The sequence below is a fragment of the Cryptomeria japonica genome, unplaced genomic scaffold, assembly GCF_030272615.1.
Source record: "Cryptomeria japonica unplaced genomic scaffold, Sugi_1.0 HiC_scaffold_113, whole genome shotgun sequence".
Taxonomy (NCBI): Eukaryota; Viridiplantae; Streptophyta; class Pinopsida; order Cupressales; family Cupressaceae; genus Cryptomeria; species Cryptomeria japonica.
Window position 1 is genome coordinate 275,001 of NW_026728935.1, and position 20,000 is coordinate 295,000.

The 20,000-nt window shown below is 60.5% G+C and overlaps 2 non-coding genes across 2 annotated transcripts; both read right to left on the reverse strand.

Moving 5' to 3' along the window:
- Window positions 1–1,133: 1,133 nt before the first annotated feature.
- Window positions 1,134–1,252, reverse strand: LOC131865501 (5S ribosomal RNA). Its single transcript, XR_009364221.1, has one exon. It is a non-coding gene; the product is annotated as a 5S ribosomal RNA (ribosomal RNA).
- A 5,915-nt stretch (window positions 1,253–7,167) lies between these two features.
- On the reverse strand, window positions 7,168–7,286 carry LOC131865462 (5S ribosomal RNA). The gene has a single exon (XR_009364183.1). It is a non-coding gene; the product is annotated as a 5S ribosomal RNA (ribosomal RNA).
- Window positions 7,287–20,000: the final 12,714 nt, after the last annotated feature.

Sequence of the window (20,000 nt, forward strand, 5' to 3'; positions counted from 1 at the left end):
CGAACCCGAGAGCGCTCCGAGGTGCCCACGAAGTCGAAAGTCGGGTTAATTGCATTGTTTTCCCCGGGTGCGCACCAAGGAGGGCTCCGAAGTGTGCTCCAAGGTGCGCACGATTCGGAGCTCGGTTTGCCCGGGGTGCGCACACCTTGGCTGGGTTGCGCACCCTTTGTGCGCTCCAAGGTGCGCACGAAGTCGGAGCTCGGTTTGCCCCGGGTGCGCACCTTCGCCAGGGTGCGCACCTTGATGCGCACGCCTTGGCTGGGCTGCGCACCTTGGTGGGCGCCATGGTGCGCACCTTTCGTGCGCTCCAAGGTGCGCACGAAGTCGGAGCTCGGTTTGCCCCGGGTGCGCACCTTGGTGGGCGCCATGGTGCACTCCGAGGTGCCCAAGATTGGTGCGCACCAAGGAGCGCTCCGAAGTGCGCTCCAAGGTGCGCAGGTGCGCGCGAAGTCGAAAGTTGGGTTAATTGTCCGGTTTGCCTCGGGTGCGCACCTTGCGTGCACCTTCGCCAGGGTGGGCGCCTTGGTGCGCACACCTTGGCTGGGCTGCGCACCCGGGCGCGCACACCTTGGCACCCGCGTTTCCTTCATTTTAAATTTTTTTTTTTTACAATCTCTCAAGTGGGAAATTCTATAATCTCAACTTTTTTTGCCTTTTCAGGAAACTTTTGAATGGAGCGCATCATTGGTGCGCTCCGAAGTGTGCTCCAAGGTGCGCACCTCTGGTGTGCTCCAAAGCTCTCTCCAGCTGCGTGCACCTGCCCCGGCCGCGCACCCGGCCCCGCCCAGCTTCGCTCACCTGTCCCGGGCGTCTGGTGCGGAACCTTAGAGTAAGAAACATCACCGTGCACCTTGGCCAACGTGCGCGACTCGACCGAGCGCGCACTGGCCGAGGTGCACACCGATTTCACCTGGGTGCGCGCGCAGCACCTCGGGCGCACCGGGGTGCGCGCACAACGCCCGGGTTGCACCGTGGCCTGTGTGCTCGGGGCGCCTCGGGTGCGCGCTCGGTGTCGCCCCCGCGCGCGCGGTAGTGCGGGCAGCGCACCCCGGCCCGGCCCGGCCCCGACGAGAACGCAAACGGGCAAAAGGTTTATTCAAATAGCATTGCGACGCCCGGCGAAAAACTAAAAAAGGGTGCAACACCGGGACTTCCCGGGAGGTCACCCATCCCAGTACTACTCCGGCCCAAGCGCGCTTAACTGCGGAGTTCTGATGGGATCCGGTGCACTAACGCTGGTATGATCGCACCCGTTATGAGCTTGTCGCAGTGTGTACTTAGCAAACCGCGACCCACGTGCGAATCCACCCCGGCCACCCACCCCCGTCGAGGTGCACACCCTCCCTCGCGAAGTGCGCCCCGTTCGCCAAGTGTGAGCCCTGCCCGGGTGCGCGCACCTTGCTAGGGCGTCGGGTGTGCACCCGGCCCGGCCTACGTGCGTGCACCTGGACGGGGCGTCGTGTGCGTGCAGTGTCCCGTCTGCAACGCGGTGCCCACACACCACCTCGGGCGCAACGACCTGCGCTCACATGTGGGCCGAGTGCACCTTGGTGCATGTTCGGGGCGCCTCGGGTGCACGCTCGATCTTGCCCCGGTGCACCAAGGCGCTCGGTTTGCCCCGGGTGCGCACTTGGTGCAAGGTGGGCACCCAAAATAGGGATCAAGCACCAAAACACAAGTTTCGGGATGCAAAATGGGACCCAAGGACCACAAATGCGTTCCAAGACCCATGATGGGTCCACGAGAACAAAAATGTGTTCCGAGACTTAATAAACAAATATTGGGTTTTAGGAGAAGAAACATGCTCTGATGCCCAAAACGAGAATCGACCCCGAAAAGGCCACAGGCCAAAAGTGGGATGCGAGACAAAAAAAAATGGGACCCGAGGACCAAAATTGGGTTCCCAGGTCGAAGACAGGGCAACCGGACAAGAAACGACCTCTAAGGCTCGAAATGAGTCCCGACGACTAAAACTTGACAAGAAGCACCCATCAGGCACCCAACTCGACACCCATGGGATGCCGACCCACCCGGGCTTCCACCTAGCACACCTTGGCACCCACCCACCCTCGCACCCAACCTCGCACCCAACTTAGCACCTTTGAACCCACATTGGCACTCACCCTGACCCTGGCACCTTGGAACCCACATTGGCACTCACCTTGACCCTGGCACCCACCTTTGCACTCACCTTGGGACCCACCCTGGCTCCCACCTCGGCACCCACCCAGACACCCACCTTGGTTCCTTGGCACCCACCTTGGATCCTTGGCACCCACCCCGACACCCACCTTGGCACGCAACTTGGCTACTTGCCACCCACCTTGGCTCCTTGACGCCCACCCCGACAACCACCCCGTGACCTACCCTGGCTAGGGTTGGTGCACACCCACCCTGGTGCCCACCTTGGCACCCACCCCATGACCCACCTTGGCACGCACCTTAGTACCCACCCCGTTACCCACCCTAGGACCCACCCCGTGACCCACCTTGGCCAGGGTGGGTGCCTTGGTGCGCACAACTTGCCTGGGCTGCACACCAGGGCGGGCTCAAGATGGCACCCGCGTTCCGTTTTTTTCACTATCTTTCAAAACGGAAATTTTAAAATCTCGTTTTTTTTTTTTTTTTGCCTTTTCTGGAAATTAGTGAAGGCAGCGCATCAAAGGTGCGCAATGCTGGTGCGAACCCGGGAGCGCTCCGATGTGTGCTCCAAGGTGCGGCGTGCACGAAGTCCGAGCCCGGCTTGCCCCGGGTGCGCACCTCGCGTGCACCTTCGCCGGGGTGAGCACCTTGGCTGGGTTGCGCGCCCTGGTGCGCACCAAGGAGCGCTCTGAAGTGTGCTCCAAGGTGCGGCGTGCACGAAGTCGGAGCTCGGTTTGCCCCGGGTGTGCACCTCGGGTGCGCACCTCGCGTGCACCTTCGCTGCGGTGGGCACCTTGGCTGGGTTGCGCGCCTTGGTGGGCACCATGCAGTGCACGAAGTCGGAGCCCGGTTTGCCCCGGGCGCGCACCTCCGCCAGGGTGGGCACCTTGGTGCGCACAACTTGCCTGGGCTGCGCACCAGGAAGGGCTCAAGATGGCACCCGCGTTCCGTTTTTTTCACTATCTTTCAGAACGGAAATTTTAAAATATCGTTTTTTTTTGCCTTTTCTGGAAATTAGTGAAGGCAGCGCATCAAAGGTGCGCAACGCTGGTGCGAACCTGGGAGCGCTCCGATGTGTGCTCCAAGGTGCGGCGTGCACGAAGTCGGAGCCCGGTTTGCCCCGGGTGCGCCCTGGTGGGCACCATGGTGCGCACCAAGGAGCGCTCCGAAGTGTGCTCCAAGGTGCGGCCTGCACGAAGTCGGAGCCCGGTTTGCCCCGGGTGTGCACCGCGGGTGGGCACCTTGGTGCGCATGCCTTGCCTGGGCTGCGCACCAGGGCGGGCTCAAGATGGCACCCGCGTTCCGTTTTTTTCACTATCTTTCAAAACGGAAATTTTAAAATCTCATTTTTTTTTGCCTTTTCTGGAAATTAGTGAAGGCAGCGCATCAAAGGTGCGCACCTCGCTGCCCACCACGGTGCGCAACGCCGGTGGGCACCCGGGAGTGCTTCGAAGTGTGCTCCAAGGTGCTGCGTGCACGTTGTCGGAGCCCGGTTTGCCCCGGGTGCGCACCTCGCGTGCACCTTCGTCGGGGTGGGCACCTTGGCTGGGTTTGCCCCGGCTGCGCTCCGAAGCGGGGTTATTGGAGCGCCGCCTCTTTTTTTGTCGGAGCGTTTGGTGGGGTTTCTCGCATTGGCTCTTCCCAGGCCCGGTTGCCACCCTGGCGCGCACGAAGTCGGAAGTAGGGTTAATTGCCCGGGTGCGCACCTTTGCCAGGGTGGGCACCTTACCTGGGCTGTGCACCCGGGCGGGCTCAAGATGGCACCCGCGTTCCGTTTTTTTCACTATCTTTCAAAACGGAAATTTTAAAATCTCCTCTTTTTTTTGCCTTTTCTGGAAATTAGTGAAGGCAGCGCATCAAAGGTGCGCACCTCGCTGCCCACCTTGGTGTGCTCTGAGGTGCGCACCCGGGAGCGCTACGAAGTGTGCTCCAAGGTGCGGCGTGCACGTTGTCGGAGCCCGGTTTGCCCCGGGTGCGCACCTCGCCTGCACCTTGGCCGGGGTGGGCACCCTGGCTGGGTTTGCCCAGGGTGCGCTCCGAAGCGGGGTTACTGGAGCGCCCCCTCTTTTTTTGTCAGAGCGTTTGGTGGGGTTTCTCGCATTGGCTCTTCCCAGGCCCGGTTGTTGGGTGCGCTCCCACCCTGGCGCGCGCGAAGTTGGAAGTTGGGTTAATTGCCCGGGCGCGCACCTTCGCCAGGGTGGGCACCTTGGTGCGCACACCTTGGCTGGGCTGCGCACCAGGGCGGGCTCAAGATGGCACCAGCATTCCCTTTTTCTCACTATCTTTCAAAACGGAAATTTTAAAATCTCGTTTTCTTTTGCCTTTTATGGAAATTAGTGAAGGCATCGCATCAAAGGTGCGCACCTCGCTGCCCACCTTGGTGTGCTCCGAGGTGCCCACCACGGTGCGCTCCGAGGTGCCCACCACGGTGCGCAACGCCGGTGCGAACCCGGGAGCGCCCCGATGTGTGCTCCAAGGTGCGGCGTGCACGAAGCCGGACCCCGGTTTGCCCCGGGTGCGCACCTCGCGTGCACCTTGGTGCGCACACCTTGGCTGGGTTGCGCGGCCTGGTGGGCACCATGGTGCGCACCAAGGAGCGCTCCGAAGTGTGCTCCAAGGTGCGGCGTGCACGAAGTCCTAGCCCGGTTTGCCCCGGGTGCGCACCTTCGCCGCGGTGGGCACCATGGCGTGCACGAAGTCGGAGCCCGGTTTGCCCCGGGTGCGCACCTCGCGTGCACCTTCGCCGGGGTGGGCACCTCGGCTGGGTTGCGCGCCCTGGTGCGCACCAAGGAGCGCTCCGAAGTGTGCTCCAAGGTGCGGCGTGCACGAAGTCGGAGCCCGGTTTGCCCCGGGTGCGCACCTTCGCCGCGGTGGGCACCCTGGTGCGCACCATGGCGTGCACGAAGTCGGAGCCCGGTTTGCCCCGGGTGCGCACCTCGCGTGCACCTTCGGCGGGGTTGCGCGCCCTGGTGCGCACCAAGGAGCGCTCCGAAGTGTGCTCCAAGGTGCGGCGTGCACGAAGTCGGAGCCCGGTTTGCCCCGGGTGCGCACCTCGCGTGCACCTTCGGCGGGGTTGCGCGCCCTGGTGGGCACCATGGTGCGCACCAAGGAGCGCTCCGAAGTGTGCTCCAAGGTGCGGCGTGCACGAAGTCGGAGCCCGGTTTGCCCCGGGTGCGCACCTCGCGTGCACCTTCGCCGCGGTGGGCACCATGGCGTGCACGAAGTCGGAGCCCGGTTTGCCCCGGGTGCGCACCTCGCGTGCACCTTCGCCGGGGTGGGCACCTCGGCTGGGTTGCGCGCCCTGGTGCGCACCAAGGAGCGCTCCGAAGTGTGCTCCAAGGTGCGGCGTGCACGAAGTCGGAGCCCGGTTTGCCCCGGGTGCGCACCTCGCGTGCACCTTCGCCGCGGTGGGCACCATGGCGTGCACGAAGTCGGAGCCCGGTTTGCCTCGGGTGCGCACCCCGCGTGCACCTTCGCCGGGGTGGGCACCTCGGCTGGGTTGCGCGCCCTGGTGCGCACCAAGGAGCGCTCCGAAGTGTGCTCCAAGGTGCGGCGTGCACGAAGTCGGAGCCCGGTTTGCCCCGGGTGCGCACCTCGCGTGCACCTTCGCCGCGGTGGGCACCTTGGCTGGGTTGGGCACCATTGAGCGCTCCGAAGTGTGCTCCAAGGTGCGCACCATGGCCCTCCAAGGTGCGCAGCATGGCGTGCACGAAGTCGGAGCCCGGTTTGCCCCGGGTGCGCACCTCGCGTGCACCTTCGCCAGGGTGGGCACCTCGGTGCGCACACCTTCTCAATGTTTTCTTGCCTTTTCTGGAAATTGGTGAAGGCAGCGCATCAAAGGTGCGCACCTCGGTGTGCTCCGAGGTGCGAACCCGAGAGCGCTCCGAGGTGCCCACGAAGTCGAAAGTCGGGTTAATTGCATTGTTTTCCCCGGGTGCGCTCCGAGGTGCGCAACATCGGTGCGCACCAAGGAGGGCTCCGAAGTGTGCTCCAAGGTGCGCACGATTCGGAGCTCGGTTTGCCCGGGGTGCGCACACCTTGGCTGGGTTGCGCACCCTTTGTGCGCTCCAAGGTGCGCACGAAGTCGGAGCTCGGTTTGCCCCGGGTGCGCACCTTCGCCAGGGTGCGCACCTTGATGCGCACGCCTTGGCTGGGCTGCGCACCTTGGTGGGCGCCATGGTGCGCACCTTTCGTGCGCTCCAAGGTGCGCACGAAGTCGGAGCTCGGTTTGCCCCGGGTGCGCACCTTGGTGGGCGCCATGGTGCACTCCGAGGTGCCCAAGATTGGTGCGCAACAAGGAGCGCTCCGAAGTGCGCTCCAAGGTGCGCAGGTGCGCGCGAAGTCGAAAGTTGGGTTAATTGTCCGGTTTGCCTCGGGTGCGCACCTTGCGTGCACCTTCGCCAGGGTGGGCGCCTTGGTGCGCACACCTTGGCTGGGCTGCGCACCCGGGCGCGCACACCTTGGCACCCGCGTTTCCTTCATTTTAAATTTTTTTTTTTTACAATCTCTCAAGTGGGAAATTCTATAATCTCAACTTTTTTTGCCTTTTCAGGAAACTTTTGAATGGAGCGCATCATTGGTGCGCTCCGAAGTGTGCTCCAAGGTGCGCACCTCTGGTGTGCTCCAAAGCTCTCTCCAGCTGCGTGCACCTGCCCCGGCCGCGCACCCGGCCCCGCCCAGCTTCGCTCACCTGTCCCGGGCGTCTGGTGCGGAACCTTAGAGTAAGAAACATCACCGTGCACCTTGGCCAACGTGCGCGACTCGACCGAGCGCGCACTGGCCGAGGTGCACACCGATTTCACCTGGGTGCGCGCGCAGCACCTCGGGCGCACCGGGGTGCGCGCACAACGCCCGGGTTGCACCGTGGCCTGTGTGCTCGGGGCGCCTCGGGTGCGCGCTCGGTGTCGCCCCCGCGCGCGCGGTAGTGCGGGCAGCGCACCCCGGCCCGGCCCGGCCCCGACGAGAACGCAAACGGGCAAAAGGTTTATTCAAATAGCATTGCGACGCCCGGCGAAAAACTAAGAAAGGGTGCAACACCGGGACTTCCCGGGAGGTCACCCATCCTAGTACTACTCCGGCCCAAGCGCGCTTAACTGCGGAGTTCTGATGGGATCCGGTGCACTAACGCTGGTATGATCGCACCCGTTATGAGCTTGTCGCAGTGTGTACTTAGCAAACCGCGACCCACGTGCGAATCCACCCCGGCCACCCACCCCCGTCGAGGTGCACACCCTCCCTCGCGAAGTGCGCCCCGTTCGCCAAGTGTGAGCCCTGCCCGGGTGCGCGCACCTTGCTAGGGCGTCGGGTGTGCACCCGGCCCGGCCTACGTGCGTGCACCTGGACGGGGCGTCGTGTGCGTGCAGTGTCCCGTCTGCAACGCGGTGCCCACACACCACCTCGGGCGCAACGACCTGCGCTCACATGTGGGCCGAGTGCACCTTGGTGCATGTTCGGGGCGCCTCGGGTGCACGCTCGATCTTGCCCCGGTGCACCAAGGCGCTCGGTTTGCCCCGGGTGCGCACTTGGTGCAAGGTGGGCACCCAAAATAGGGATCAAGCACCAAAACACAAGTTTCGGGATGCAAAATGGGACCCAAGGACCACAAATGCGTTCCAAGACCCATGATGGGTCCACGAGAACAAAAATGTGTTCCGAGACTTAATAAACAAATATTGGGTTTTAGGAGAAGAAACATGCTCTGATGCCCAAAACGAGAATCGACCCCGAAAAGGCCACAGGCCAAAAGTGGGATGCGAGACAAAAAAAAATGGGACCCGAGGACCAAAATTGGGTTCCCAGGTCGAAGACAGGGCAACCGGACAAGAAACGACCTCTAAGGCTCGAAATGAGTCCCGACGACTAAAACTTGACAAGAAGCACCCATCAGGCACCCAACTCGACACCCATGGGATGCCGACCCACCCGGGCTTCCACCTAGCACACCTTGGCACCCACCCACCCTCGCACCCAACCTCGCACCCAACTTAGCACCTTTGAACCCACATTGGCACTCACCCTGACCCTGGCACCTTGGAACCCACATTGGCACTCACCTTGACCCTGGCACCCACCTTTGCACTCACCTTGGGACCCACCCTGGCTCCCACCTCGGCACCCACCCAGACACCCACCTTGGTTCCTTGGCACCCACCTTGGATCCTTGGCACCCACCCCGACACCCACCTTGGCACGCAACTTGGCTACTTGCCACCCACCTTGGCTCCTTGACGCCCACCCCGACAACCACCCCGTGACCTACCCTGGCTAGGGTTGGTGCACACCCACCCTGGTGCCCACCTTGGCACCCACCCCATGACCCACCTTGGCACGCACCTTAGTACCCACCCTGTTACCCACCCTAGGACCCACCCCGTGACCCACCTTGGCCAGGGTGGGTGCACCCACCCTGGTGCCCACCTTGGCACCCACCCATCCTAGCACCCAGCCTGTGACCGGGCTTGGAACCCAACCTTGCACCCGTCTTGGCCAGTGTGGGTGCGCACCCATCCTGGCACCCACGTTGTGACACACCCTTTAACCCACGCACCCTAGCAGCCACGTTGGCACCCACCTTGGAACACAACCTAGCAACTTGGCACCCACCCCGTGACCCACCTTGGCATCCACCATAGCAGTCGCCCACTTGGCACCCACCTTGGAACCCAAGTTGGCACCCACCTCGGCACCCACCTTGACACTTGTGGACCCACCTTGCCACTCACCCTAGCATCGACCCATCCTAGCACCCACCCTGGCACCTTTGCACCCTAGCACTCACCCATCCTAGCACCTAACCTGTGACCCACCTTGACACTCACCCTCGCACCCACCTTGGAACCCAACCTAGCACCCACCCACCCTGACACCAACCCTAGCACCTACCCACCCTTGCACCCACCCTGTGACCCATCTTGGCACCCACCCATCCTACCACTCAACCTATCACCCACCTTCTCACCCACCTTGGCATCCACCTTAGCACCCACCCACACTGGCACCTTGGCACCCACCTCGGGCAAGGTGGGTGCACACCCACCCTGACACCCAATTTAGAACCAACCGAGCATGTTACCCACCTTGGCACCCACATTGCAGCCCACCCTAGTACCCACCCTATGACCCACATTGGCATCCACACCCTAGCACCCAGGCACCTCGACACCCGCCTTGACACGCACCCTAGCACTAAACCTGTGACCCACCTTGGAACTCACCCTAGAACCCACCCACCCTGTGAACCACCTTGGCATCCACCTTAGCACCCACCCACCTTGGCACCCACTCTAGCACTCACCCATCCTAACACCCAACTTGTTACCCACCTTGGCACCCGCCCTCGCGTCCACCTTGAAACCCACCCTAGCACCCACCCACGCAGGAGCCCACCTTGGCACCCAACCTAACACCCACGCATCCTGGCACCCAACTTGTGACCCACCTTGGAACCCACCCTAGTACCCACCTTTGAACCCACTATATCACCAACCCACCTTGGCACCCACCCTATGACCCTCTTTGGAATCCACCCTAGCACGCACCCACCCTGGCACCCACCATGGAGCGCACCCTAGCACCCACCCACCTCGGCACGCACCTCAACACCCACCTTGGTGTGCGCACTGCGCCAACCTCTCAAAGACCCTATGTGGTGCGCTCCAAAGTGTACACCTTTGGTGCGCTCCAAGGTGCGCACCTTTGGTGCACACCGAGGTGCACACCAAAGTGTGCACCGAGGTGAGCACCAAAGTGCACTCCAAGGTGCACACCAAGGCGTGCACCTTTGGTGCGGTCAATGCAAACGAATTCGGAAGTTGGGGTCGATGTCCTAATCGCTGCTGCAGACTACACGTATGAGAATCGGACAAATAGCTTTATATAGGGGAGGTGTTGCGTTTGATGGGTCGACTCCCCTGGTTGTGTGCACTGCACCAACTTCAAAGACCCTGTCTTGTTTAAGAAGTCAAAAGTTGGGGTGGATGTCCTAATCATTGCTGCAGTCTACGCATGTATGAGAATCAGACAAATAGCTTATATAGGGGAGGTGTTGCATTCGGTGGGTTGACTCCCCTGGTTGTGCGCACTGCGCCAACCTCAAAGACCCCGCATAGCAGAAGAAGTCGGAAGTCGGATTTTGGTGAGCACCAAGGCGTGCACCTTTGGTGCGGTCAACGCAGACGAATTCAGAAGTTGGGGTGGATGTCCTAATCGTTGTTGCAGGCTACACATGTATGAGAATCAGACAAATAGCTTATATAGGGGAGGTGTTGGGTTTGATGGGTCAACTCCCTTGGTTGTGCGCATTACGCCAACCTCAAAGACCTTGTTTTCGTTAAGAAGTCAAAAGTTGGGGTCAATGTCCTAATGGCTCCTGTAGGCTACACATGTATGAGAATCGGACAAATAGCTTATATAGGGGAGGTGTTGGGTTTGATGGGTCGACTCCCCTGGTTGTGCGCATTACGTCAACCTCAAAGACCTTGTTTTCGTTAAGAAGTCAAAAGTTGGGGTCGATGTCCTAATTGCTCCTGTAGACTACACATGTATGAGAATCAGACAAATAGCTTATATAGGGGAGGTGTTGGGTTTGATGGGTTGACTCCCCTAGTTGTTCGCATTACACCAACCTCAAAGACCTTGTTTTCGTTTAGAAGCCGAAAGTTGGGGTCGATGTCCTAATTGCTCCTGCAGGCTACGCATGTATGAGAATCAGACAAATAGCTTATATAGGGGAGGTGTTGGGTTTGATGGGTCGACTCCCCTGGTTGTGCGCATTGCGCCAACCTCAAAGACCCTGCATTGCGGATGAAGTCGAAAGTCAGAGTTTGGTGTGCTACAAGGTGTGGTCGAAGGTGCTCACCTAGGTGTGCACCTTTGGAGCGCAGGAAAAGTGCCCTCCAAAAGTGCGCACCTTTGGAGTGCACAAAAGTGCCCTCCAAAAGTGCGCACCTTTGGAGCGCACAAAAGTGCCCTCCAAAAAGTGCCCTCCAAAAGTGCGCACCTTTGGAGCGCACAAAAGTGCCCTCCAAAAAGTGCCCTCCAAAAGTGCGCACCTTTGGAGTGCAGAAAAGTGCCCTCCAAAAAGTGCCCTCCAAAAGTGTGCACCTTTGGAGTGCACAAAAGTGCCCTCCAAAAGTGCGCACCTTTGGAGCGCAGAAAAGTGCCCTCCAAAAAGTGCCCTCCAAAAGTGCGCACCTTTGGAGCGCAGAAAAGTGCCCTCCAAAAAGTGCCCTCCAAAAGTGCGCACCTTTGGAGCGCAGAAAAGTGCCCTCCAAAAAGTGCCCTCCAAAAGTGCGCACCTTTGGAGCGCAGAAAAGTGCCCTCCAAAAAGTGCCCTCCAAAAGTGCGCACCTTTGGAGCGCACAAAAGTGCCCTCCAAAAAGTGCCCTCCAAAAGTGCGCACCTTTGGAGCGCACAAAAGTGCCCTCCAAAAGTGCGCACCTTTGGAGCGCACAAAAGTGCCCTCCAAAAGTGCGCACTTTTGGTGCGCACTTTTGGTGCGCACAAAAGTGCGCACTTTTGGTGCGCACCAAGGCGCTGGTTCGGTCGTTGCAGGCGAGTTCGGAAGTTGGGGTCGATGTCCTGAGCGGAGGTGCAAACTACACAGGTGTCGGAATCGGACAAATAGCTTATATAGGGGAGGTGTATGCTTCGATGGGTCGACTCCCCAGGTTGAGCGCACCGCGCCAACCTCAAAGACCCTACGGTATGGATGAAGTCGGAAGTTGGGTCCGATGACCGATTCGATTAGTAGGTATGCTCATGAGGTCGGAATTTGGGTCCGATGACCTGCCATGTGCAGGAAGGCGAATGTTGGCACTGTGCGTTGCAAGGTGCACACCAAGGTGCTGGTGCGGTCTTTTTAGTCGAGTTCGGAAGTTGGGGTCGATGTCCTGATCGGAGGTGCAAGCTACACAGGTGTGGGAATCGGACAAATAGCTTATATAGGGGAGGTGTATGCTTCGTTGGGTCGACTCCCCGGGTTGAGCGCACCGCGCCAACCTCAAAGACCCTACGGTATGGATGAAGTCGGAAGTTGGGTCCGATGACCGATTCGATATGTAGGCATACTCGCGAGGTCGGAATTTGGGTCCGATGACCTGCCATGTGCAGGAAGGCGAATGTTGGCACTGTGCGTTGCAAGGTGCGCACCAAGGCGCTGGTTCGGTCGTTGCAGGCGAGTTCGGAAGTTGGGGTCGATGTCCTGATCGGAGGTGCAAACTACACAGGTGTGGGAATCGGACAAATAGCTTATATAGGGGAGGTGTATGCTTCGTTGGGTCGACTCCCCGGGTTGAGCGCACCGCGCCAACCTCAAAGACCCTACGGTATGGATGAAGTCGGAAGTTGTGTCCGATGACCGATTCGATATGTAGGCATACTCGCGAGGTCGGAATTTGGGTCCGATGACCTGCCATGTGCAGGAAGGCGAATGTTGGGACTGTGCGTCGCAAGGTGCGCACCAAGGCGCTGGTGCCGTCGTTGCAATCGAGTTCGGAAGTTGGGGTCGATGTCCTGGTCAGAGGTGCAAACTACACAGGTGTGGGAATCGGACAAATAGCTTATATAGGGGAGGTGTATGCTTCGATGGGTCGACTCCCCGGGTTGAGCGCACCGCGCCAACCTCAAAGACCCTACAGTATGGATGAAGTCGGAAGTTGGGTCCGATGACCGATTCGATACGTAGGCATATTGGCGAGGTCTGAATTTGTGTCCGATGACCTGCCATGCGCAGGAAGGCGGAATTTGGGTCCGATGACCGAGTTGATGGCGTGCCATGCGCAGAAAGGCGGAATTTGGGTCCGATGACCGAGTTGATGTTGATGGCCCGCCATGCACAGGAAGGCGGAATTTGGGTCCGATGACCGATTTGAAGGCGTGCCATGCGCAGAAAGGCGGAGTTTGGGTCCGATGACCGAGTTGATATTGATGGCCCGCCATGCGCAGGAAGGCGGAATTTGGGTCCGATGACCTGACATACGCATGGAGTCCGACTCGGGGGCCGATGTTCGATTCGATGACTTGCATTGTGGGTAAAGTCGGAAGTTGTGGTCTTTGACCCGATTCGATGACCAGACTTCGGCTGCTTGAGAATCGGACAAATAACTTATATAGGGGAGGTAGTGTTCTCGAGCATCCTCCCCCCGTGCCCGTTTATGTCGATTGATGCTGGTGCTCGACTGGTTGGAGCGCTCGGATGCAAAAATCTTGCACCAGGATTTATCGATTGTGATGGACACGGCAAGTCTCCTGATTGCTATGCAGGAGCTCATCGTGAATCTCTATGCGGCCTTGGTATGGACTCGACCTGCGGAATGGTTCGGCAATGGTAGTCGCTCCAACACGTCCTTGCAATGGCCACAGAGGTGATTCGACTAGAGCTCCAGTCTAGCTTTTGGGTTGCTTGGCGGACTGGTATAGCCGCGATCGAGTTCCGGCCATGAACGTTTTAGATAGCTCTTGGGCTTTCTGGGACGGAAGTCGGAAGTTTGGGCTGTTGTCCGATTTGATGACCATTCTTCGGATGTGTGAGAATCGGACAAATAACTTATATAGGGGACTGTGTTGTCTCACGCAGCCCCCTCCGTGCCCCTCTATCTCAACCGATGTTGGTGCTTGAAAGGGTTGGGATCGCTCGGATTTATAAACGTGCACCACCATTTGTCGAGTGTGAGGGACGCGGCAGGTCTCCTAAATGCTATACGGGCGCTCTCTGAGAATCTCTATCCGGCCTCGACACAGACTAGTCTTGCTGAATGGTTTGGCACTGGTAGTCGATCCAACACGTCGTTGTTGTGGCCGCCTAGGCGATTCGATTCGAGCCCCCGTCTAGCTTTTGGGTTGCTTGGCGGATTTTGCCCTATCCGCAAGTGAGCTCGGTCCCTAAACGTTCGAGAAACCCGATTGCTATGCGCCGACTCTCTTTCTTGCGAGCCTCCATCTAGCTTTTGGGTCTCTACGGAACGGAAGTCGGAATCTGGGACCGTTGTTTGATTCGACGAGGCAGACTACGGTTGTGCGAGAATCGGACAAATAACTTATATAGGGGAGGTGTTGACTGGAGCATTCTCCCCCGTGCCCCTCTAACTCGACCAATGCTGGCGCTCGAACGGTGGTAGCGCTCGGATTTTCGTTGAGCGCCAGCATTGGTCGATTTAGAGGGGCATGCGAGATTCCCGAATGCTATGCGAGGGCTCTAACGGAAATGTCTATTGGTTTCGGTATGGATGCAATTGCGAGTGGTTCGGCAAAGGTAGTCGTTCCGATGCGTCCATGTCGTGGCCAAATCGATAATTCGATTTGAGCCCTCGTATAGCATTTGGGTCTCTCGATGTGATTCCGCATTCCAGTCCCTTTGGGCACTGCTTGAGCCGCATCCCAGGGGGTTCCCTTCCCAATAATCTGCCTCGCAACCCGATTGCTATGCGGTGAGGCTCCTCGCCCGCCTCGGAACTATCTGTGTATCAGACGCATCGCGGGATAAGGGGTTGGCAACGGTAGTCGCCCCAAGCGCGTCCGATGCTTGGACCATTCCGAGGCGGCCCTGAAGCCTCTTCCGTCTAGCCGTTGGGTCCTTCTCGCCGCATCCCTTGCCTCGCACCCCGATTGCTATGCGGTGAGGCTCCTCGGCCGCCTTGGAACTATCTGTGTATCAGACGCATCGCGGGATAAGGGGTTGTCACTGGTAGTCGCCCCAAGCGCGTCCGATGCTTGGACCATTCCGAGGCGGCCCTGAAGCCTCTTCCGTCTAGCCGTTGGGTCCTTCTCGCCGCATCCCTCGACTCGCACCCCGATTGCTATGCGGTGAGGCTCCTCGGCCGCCTTGGAACTATCTGTGTATCGGACGCGTCGCGGGATAAGGGGTTGTCACTGGTAGTCGCCCCAAGCGCGTCCGATGCTTGGACCATTCCGAGGCGGCCCTGAAGCCTCTTCCGTCTAGCCGTTGGGTCCTTCTCGCCGCATCCCTCGCCTCGCACCCCGATTGCTATGCGGTGAGGCTCCTCGGCCGCCTTGGAACTATCTGTGTATCGGACGCGTCGCGGGATAAGGGGTTGTCACTGGTAGTCGCCCCAAGCGCGTGCGATGCATGGACCATTCCCAGGCGGCCCTGAAGCCTCTTCCGTCTAGCCGTTGGGTCCTTCTCGCCGCATCCCTCGCCTCGCACCCCGATTGCTATGCGGTGAGGCTCCTCGGCCGCCTTGGAACTATCTGTGTATCGGACGCGTCGCGGGATAAGGGGTTGTCACTGGTAGTCGCCCCAAGCGCGTCCGATGCTTGGACCATTCCGAGGCGGCCCTGAAGCCTCTTCCGTCTAGCCGTTGGGTCCTTCTCGCCGCATCCCTCGCCTCGCACCCCGATTGCTATGCGGTGAGGCTCCTCGGCCGCCTTGGAACTATCTGTGTATCGGACGCGTCGCGGGATAAGGGGTTGTCACTGGTAGTCGCCCCAAGCGCGTCCGATGCTTGGACCATTCCGAGGCGGCCCTGAAGCCTCTTCCGTCTAGCCGTTGGGTCCTTCTCGCCGCATCCCTCGCCTCGCACCCCGATTGCTATGCGGTGAGGCTCCTCGGCCGCCTTGGAACTATCTGTGTATCGGACGCGTCGCGGGATAAGGGGTTGTCACTGGTAGTCGCCCCAAGCGCGTCCGATGCTTGGACCATTCCGAGGCGGCCCTGAAGCCTCTTCCGTCTAGCCGTTGGGTCCTTCTCGCCGCATCCCTCGCCTCGCACCCCGATTGCTATGCGGTGAGGCTCCTCGGCCGCCTTGGAACTATCTGTGTATCGGACGCATCGCGGGATAAGGGGTTGTCACTGGTAGTCGCCCCAAGCGCGTCCGATGCTTGGACCATTCCGAGGCGGCCCTGAAGCCTCTTCCGTCTAGCCGTTGGGTCCTTCTCGCCGCATCCCTCGCCTCGCACCCCGATTGCTATGCGGTGAGGCTCCTCGGCCGCCTTGGAACTATCTGTGTATCGGACGCGTCGCGGGATAAGGGGTTGTCACTGGTAGTCGCCCCAAGCGCGTCCGATGCTTGGACCATTCCGAGGCGGCCCTGAAGCCTCTTCCGTCTAGCCGTTGGGTCCTTCTCGCCGCATCCCTCGCCTCGCACCCCGATTGCTATGCGGTGAGGCTCCTCGGCCGCCTTGGAACTATCTGTGTATCGGACGCGTCGCGGGATAAGGGGTTGTCACTGGTAGTCGCCCCAAGCGCGTCCGATGCTTGGACCATTCCGAGGCGGACCTGAAGCCTCTTCCGTCTAGCCGTTGGGTCCTTCTCGCCGCATCCCTCGCCTCGCACCCCGATTGCTATGCGGTGAGGCTCCTCGGCCGCCTTGGAACTATCTGTGTATCGGACGCGTCGCGGGATAAGGGGTTGTCACTGGTAGTCGCCCCAAGCGCGTCCGATGCTTGGACCATTCCGAGGCGGCCCTGAAGCCTCTTCCGTCTAGCCGTTGGGTCCTTCTTGCCGCATCCCTCGCCTCGCACCCCGATTGCTATGCGGTGAGGCTCCTCGGCCGCCTTGGAACTATCTGTGTATCGGACGCGTCGCGGGATAAGGGGTTGTCACTGGTAGTCGCCCCAAGCGCGTCCGATGCTTGGACCATTCCGAGGCGGCCCTGAAGCCTCTTCCGTCTAGCCGTTGGGTCCTTCTCGCCGCATCCCTCGCCTCGCACCCCGATTGCTATGCGGTGAGGCTCCTCGGCCGCCTTGGAACTATCTGTGTATCGGACGCATCGCGGGATAAGGGGTTGTCACTGGTAGTCGCCCCAAGCGCGTCCGATGCTTGGACCATTCCGAGGCGGCCCTGAAGCCTCTTCCGTCTAGCCGTTGGGTCCTTCTCGCCGCATCCCTCGCCTCGCACCCCGATTGCTATGCGGTGAGGCTCCTCGGCCGCCTTGGAACTATCTGTGTATCGGACGCGTCGCGGGATAAGGGGTTGTCACTGGTAGTCGCCCCAAGCGCGTCCGATGCTTGGACCATTCCGAGGCGGACCTGAAGCCTCTTCCGTCTAGCCGTTGGGTCCTTCTCGCCGCATCCCTCGCCTCGCACCCCGATTGCTATGCGGTGAGGCTCCTCGGCCGCCTTGGAACTATCTGTGTATCGGACGCGTCGCGGGATAAGGGGTTGTCACTGGTAGTCGCCCCAAGCGCGTCCGATGCTTGGACCATTCCGAGGCGGCCCTGAAGCCTCTTCCGTCTAGCCGTTGGGTCCTTCTCGCCGCATCCCTCGCCTCGCACCCCGATTGCTATGCGGTGAGGCTCCTCGGCCGCCTTGGAACTATCTGTGTATCGGACGCGTCGCGGGATAAGGGGTTGTCACTGGTAGTCGCCCCAAGCGCGTCCGATGCTTGGACCATTCCGAGGCGGACCTGAAGCCTCTTCCCTCTAGCCGTTGGGGCTTTCTCGCCGCATCCCTCGCCTCGCACCCCGATTGCTATTCGGTGAGGCTCCTCGGCCGCCTTGGAACTATCTGTGTATCGGACGCATCGCGGGATAAGGGGTTGGCAGTGGTAGTCGCCCCAAGCGCGTCCGATGCTTGGACCATTCCGAGGCGGCCCTGCAGCCTCTTCCGTCTAGCCGTTGGGGCCATCTCGCTGCATCCCCCACCTCGCACCACGATTGCTATGCGGTGAGGCTCCTTGGCCGCCTCGGAACTATCTGTGTATCGGACGCATCGCGGGATAAGGGGTTGTCACTGGTAGTCGCCCCAAGCGCGTCCGATGCTTGGACTATTCCGAGGCGGCCCTGCAGCCTCTTCCGTCTAGCCGTTGGGGCCATCTCGCCGCATCCCCCAGCTCCTCGGCCGCCTCGGAACTATCTGTGTATCGGACGCATCGCGGGATAAGGGGTTGGCAGTGGTAGTCGCCCCAAGCGCGTTCGATGCTTGGACTATTCCGAGGCGGCCCCGCAGCCTCTTCCGTCTACCCTTTGGGGCCATCTCGCCGCATCCCTCGCCTCGCACCCCGATTGCTATGCGGTGAGGCTCCTCGGCCGCCTGGGAACTATCTTCGTATCGGATGCATCGCGGGATAAGGGGTTGTCACTGGTAGTCGCCCCAAGCGCGTCCGATGCTTGGACTATTCCGAGGCGGCCCTGTGGCCTCTTCCGTCTAGCCGTTGGGGCCATCTCGCCGCATCCCTCACCTCGCACCCCCATTGCTATGCGGTGAGGCTCCTCGGCCGCCTTGGAACTGTCTTCGTATCGGAAGCATCGCGGGATAAGGGGTTGTCACTGGTAGTCGCCCCAAGCGCGTCCGATGCTTGGACTATTCCGAGGCGGCCCTGCAGCCTCTTCCGTCTAGCCGTTGGGGCCATCTCGCCGCATCCCCCACCTCGCACCCGGATTGCTATGCGGTGAGGCTCCTCGGCCGCCTTGGAACTATCTTCGTATCGGACGCATCGCGGGATAAGGGGTTGTCACTGGTAGTCGCCCCAAGCGCGTCCGATGCTTGGACTATTCCGACGCGGCCCTGTGGCCTCTTCCGTCTAGCCGTTGGGGCCATCTCGCCGCATCCCCCACCTCGCACCCCGATTGCTATGCGGTGAGGCTCCTCGGCCGCCTTGGAACCATCTTCGTATCGGACGCATCGCGGGATGAGGGGTTGTCACTGGTAGTCGCCCCAAGCGCGTCCGATGCTTGGACCATTCCGAGGCGGCCCTGAAGCCTCTTCCGTCTAGCCGTTGGGGCCTTCCCGCCCCATCCCTCGCCTCGCACCCCCGATTGCTATGCGGTGAGGCTCCTCGGCCGCCTTGGAACCATCTGTGTATCGGACGCATCGCGGGATAAGGGGTTGGCACTGGTAGTCGCCCCAAGCGCGTCCGATGCTTGGAGCATTCCGAGGTGGCCCTGAAGCCTCTTCCGTCTAGCCGTTGGGGCCTTCCCGCCCCATCCCTCGCCTCGCACCCCGATTGATATGCGGTGAGGCTCCTCGGCCGCCTTGGAACTATCTGTGTATCGGACGCATCGCGGGATAAGGGGTTGGCACTGGTAGTCGTCCCAATCGCGTCCGATGCTTGGACCATTCCGAGGCGGCCCTGCAGCCTCTTCCGTTTAGCCGTCGGGGCCTTCCCGCCGCATCCCTCGCCTCGCATCCCGATTCCTATGCGGTGAGTCTTCTCGGCCGCCGCGGAACTATACCTGTTATTGCTACTGCATCCTTCGGCTGGTAACCTCCTCTGCCGCCTTGGAACGTTCTCTTTGTCGGACGCGTCGCGGGATAAGGGGTTGGCACTGGTAGTCGCCCCAAGCGCGCCCGATGCATAGACCGCTCCGAGTTGACCTTGCTTTCAGCCTCTCACATGCATAGACCTCTCTGAGTCGACCCTGCAGCCTCTCACGTTTAGCCTTTGGAATCTCGCCTCACAACATGATTGCTATCCTTGATGCATCCCTTGCCTTGAGCCCTGATTGCTTTCTTGGCTGCATCCCTCCTCTCCTCACAGCCCGGTTGTCATCACTGCTTCATCCGTCGCTTCATGCATTCTGGCTGCTGGGCCCTTCCCACCGCACACCTCGATTGCTATCTCTTCTGCATCACACACCCCGATTGCTATCTCTGCTACATCCCTCGGCTCTCACTTCTGCATCCTTCGCCTCCCACCTCGATTGCTATCAATGCTGCATCCGTAACCTCACACCCCGATTGCTATGCGGGGAGGCTCCTTGGCCGCCTTGGAAATTTCTGTGTGTCGGACGCACCGCGGGATAAGGGGTTGGCACTGGTAGTCGCCCCAAGTGCGCCCGATTCTTAGACCGCTTCGAGGTGACCTCGTAGCCTCTTTCGTCCAGGCTTCCTGCCTTCAACGCCCTTTTTACACCTCGATTGCTATGCGCGGGCTCGTTGGCGTCTATCACCTCTCTGCGAAG